The following is a 3834-nucleotide window of genomic DNA, read 5'->3' as shown; positions in this document are numbered from 1 at the left end:
GGAGGGTCCAGGGAGGAGGGGCTACCTCATGGTGAGGAGGTTCTACAGGAGGGTCCAGGGAGGAGGGGCTACCTCATGGTGAAGCGGTTCTAGGAGGGTCCAGGGAGGAGGGGCTACCTCATGGTGAAGGGTTCTAGGAGGGTCCAGGGAGGAGGGGCTACCTCATGGTGAGGAGGGGCTACCTCATGGTGAGGAGGGTCCAGGGAGGAGGGGCTACCTCATGGTGAGGAGGGACTACCTCATGGTGAGGAGGGTCCAGGGAGGAGGGACTACCTCATGGTGAAGAGGTTCTACAGGAGGGTCCATGGAGGAGGGACTACCTCATGGTGAGGAGGGTCCAGGGAGGAGGGACTACCTCATGGTGAAGAGGTTCTACAGGAGGGTCCAGGGAGGAGGGGCTACCTCATGGTGAAGAGGTTCTACAGGAGGGTCCAGGGAGGAGGGGCTACCTCATGGTGAGGAGGTTCTACAGGAGGGTCCAGGGAGGAGGGGCTACCTCATGGTGAAGAGGTTCTACAGGAGGGTCCAGGGAGGAGGGGCTACCTCATGGTGAAGCGGTTCTACAGGAGGGTCCAGGGAGGAGGGGCTACCTCATGGTGAGGAGGTTCTACAGGAGGGTCCAGGGAGGAGGGGCTACCTCATGGTGAAGAGGTTCTACAGGAGGGTCCAGGGAGGAGGGGCTACCTCATGGTGAAGAGGTTCTACAGGAGGGTCCAGGGAGGAGGGGCTACCTCATGGTGAGGAGGGGCTACCTCATGGTGAGGAGGGTCCAGGGAGGAGGGGCTACCTCATGGTGAGGAGGGACTACCTCATGGTGAGGAGGGTCCAGGGAGGAGGGACTACCTCATGGTGAGGAGGGTCCAGGGAGGAGGGACTACCTCATGGTGAAGAGGTTCTACAGGGGGGTCCAGGGAGGAGGGACTACCTCATGGTGAGGAGGGTCCATGGAGGAGGGACTACCTCATGGTGAAGAGGTTCTACAGGAGGGTCCAGGGAGGAGGGGCTACCTCATGGTGAAGAGGTTCTACAGGAGGGTCCAGGGAGGAGGGGCTACCTCATGGTGAAGAGGTTCTACAGGAGGGTCCAGGGAGGAGGGGCTACCTCATGGTGAAGAGGTTCTACAGGAGGGTCCAGGGAGGAGGGACTACCTCATGGTGAAGAGGTTCTACAGGAGGGTCCAGGGAGGAGGGACTACCTCATGGTGAAGAGGTTCTACAGGAGGGTCCAGGGAGGAGGGGCTACCTCATGGTGAAGAGGTTCTACAGGAGGGTCCAGGGAGGAGGGGCTACCTCATGGTGAGGAGGGGCTACCTCATGGTGAGGAGGGTCCAGGGAGGAGGGGCTACCTCATGGTGAGGAGGGACTACCTCATGGTGAGGAGGGTCCAGGGAGGAGGGACTACCTCATGGTGAAGCGGTTCTACAGGAGGGTCCAGGGAGGAGGGGCTACCTCATGGTGAGGAGGGTCCAGGGAGGAGGGACTACCTCATGGTGAGGAGGGTCCAGGGAGGAGGGGCTACCTCATGGTGAAGAGGTTCTACAGGAGGGTCCAGGGAGGAGGGGCTACCTCATGGTGAGGAGGGGCTACCTCATGGTGAGGAGGGTCCAGGGAGGAGGGGCTCCATGGAGGAGGGGCTACCTCATGGTGAGGAGGGTCCAGGGAGGAGGGGCTCCTCATGGTGAGGAGGGACTACCTCATGGTGAGGAGGGTCCAGGGAGGAGGGACTACCTCATGGTGAGGAGGGTCCATGGAGGAGGGACTACCTCATGGTGAAGAGGTTCTACAGGGGGTCCAGGGAGGAGGGACTACCTCATGGTGAAGGAGGGTCCATGGAGGAGGGACTACCTCATGGTGAAGAGGTTCTACAGGAGGGTCCAGGGAGGAGGGACTGCCTCATGGTGAAGAGGTTCTACAGGAGGGTCCAGGGAGGAGGGGCTCGGGGCTCAGGTTACCTCATGGTATAGAGGACGGTCCTGTTCTGCATGATGCGGAACAGCTTGTTGGGAGTGGTCATGTTGTGGGCGATGGACTTCCTGGAGTTCCTGAAGAACGTGTCGGGTGTCCAGATCTTATCCACCATCTTGTTGTTGAGACTCAGGATCTCCACGGCGCCGTCGTACTTCAGCCTCTCGTCCACCCAGGTCTGTCTGAAGAACATGTCGATGGTGTACTCCTGAGGAGGAGATAGAAGGCCGGGCTTTAGATGACTGATCACCAGACAGGTTCTGGATCTGGAATGTGGACTTTAGAATATAGAATGTAGACCTAGAATCTAGATTCTACAATCCTGAAGAAGGCCAGAGGACTGCACATTACAAAATGCAGGTCCTGCTCCAAACCATAGACATAATAAATGTGTTTGTAATTAAATATCTACAGTTAAATCCTGATCCGACAAGACAGTCCAGAGAGAAGATGAGATGATTAGGACAATAACTACCTATAGATATTCATTCATCAATCCGTTTGAGCATTCAGTTTGCTTGACATATTGATTTAGAAGGACCCCAGGACCCTCCCCTAGTTGCTGTATTGAAACAGACTAATCAAACTAAATGGCTCATTATCTAATCTCCAGTCTACCCATAAGGCAGCTGTGCAGTGGACGATAAAGCTCAGTTAACACCCATGTATAATAAATGCATGAGAAACTGTGTGTAAACATAACATACAAACACAGTTGCTAATTTGACATACTGCACATGTATGTGACAGTAAGCCTATGTGGGAATATGCTGAGTGTTTCTTACCATTTCCACATCTGACACTGGGCCAAAGCTGGTGACAAAGATATCTGTTTTCACCTCTGTGACCTGGAAAGGATCTGGTGATAAAAATATGGAAAACTGTAAATAGACTTGGAACAATTTGTTTAGAGAAACTAACCAGGTAAAAAAATTATGTACAGTGTAATAGTCACATTATGCTATTTCCTACGTATTCAATGAAAAGTTCTGTAGATGTAAAATATAGTCAAATAAATCAGGATAGTGGAGGACAGAACTACCTCCGGATCCTGGTCGCAACCAGTTGTCATATCCATCTAGTAGTCGGTCCAGAATGCGGGTGATGTTTTCACCTGCGTAGCTTTCTTGTCCATAGACACAGCCAACACTGTAAGAAATCAATACAATCATAATTGATGACAATTTACACTGTCCTGTGTAGACCTATACGATTAGTAGGTTAAACCTATTAGGATTAGGATTGTTATGTTTACTATCATACATGACTGAAGTACATTCAAGAAACTATAGAGGCCTAACCATTGATCAATTTAGAAAAAGGTTATTTTACTCACCAGGGCAAAGTGACCAATGTCAGAATCATGAGAGCCATCCTTGGCAGCAGGTGTGTTGAAAAATGTTCCCTGTCAACTCTTTGAGTGTAAATTAAATAGTCAGCCTTTCTCTGTCCTCCGCTAGTCTAAACTGAATGTATTTTAAACACAAGGACGTGTGAAGTAATCGAATTAGGAGATTAGCACAGAAAATCCAACCCATGTTTAGACTGGGGCACTCTTTAGGAAAAGAGACAGTGACCGTTGGATTACAGAAAAGATGGGAAAATGTGTAAACATGTAAACAGTTTTATTGTGTCCTCGGGGAGCTATAATCTTCCAGTTGTTAAAATGTATAATCTTGGATGGAATTTCAAGGATATTTGTAAAGAGTTATTTTTAGATCAAGAGTCTTGATCCCTGCGCGTCTAAACAGTAGGTGGCGCTGTCCATTCACTTTTATCGGTTGAGCCACCGGAAAATCCACCAGCGAGGAAGTAACTCCAGGAAGTTTCTGAACGAGTTGACTTGACTGGTGTAAATACTATCCCACAC

General features: G+C 51.1%; 1 pseudogene; it reads right to left on the bottom strand.

The window, feature by feature from the left end:
• Positions 1-3621, bottom strand: part of LOC118384005 (gamma-aminobutyric acid receptor subunit alpha-6-like) — a 25601-nt pseudogene extending 21980 nt beyond the window's left edge.
• Positions 3622-3834: the final 213 nt, after the last annotated feature.

Source organism: Oncorhynchus keta, chromosome 4 (assembly GCF_023373465.1).
Source record: "Oncorhynchus keta strain PuntledgeMale-10-30-2019 chromosome 4, Oket_V2, whole genome shotgun sequence".
NCBI classification, from domain to species: domain Eukaryota; kingdom Metazoa; phylum Chordata; class Actinopteri; order Salmoniformes; family Salmonidae; genus Oncorhynchus; species Oncorhynchus keta.
This window is presented reverse-complemented; position numbering and strand designations above follow the sequence as displayed.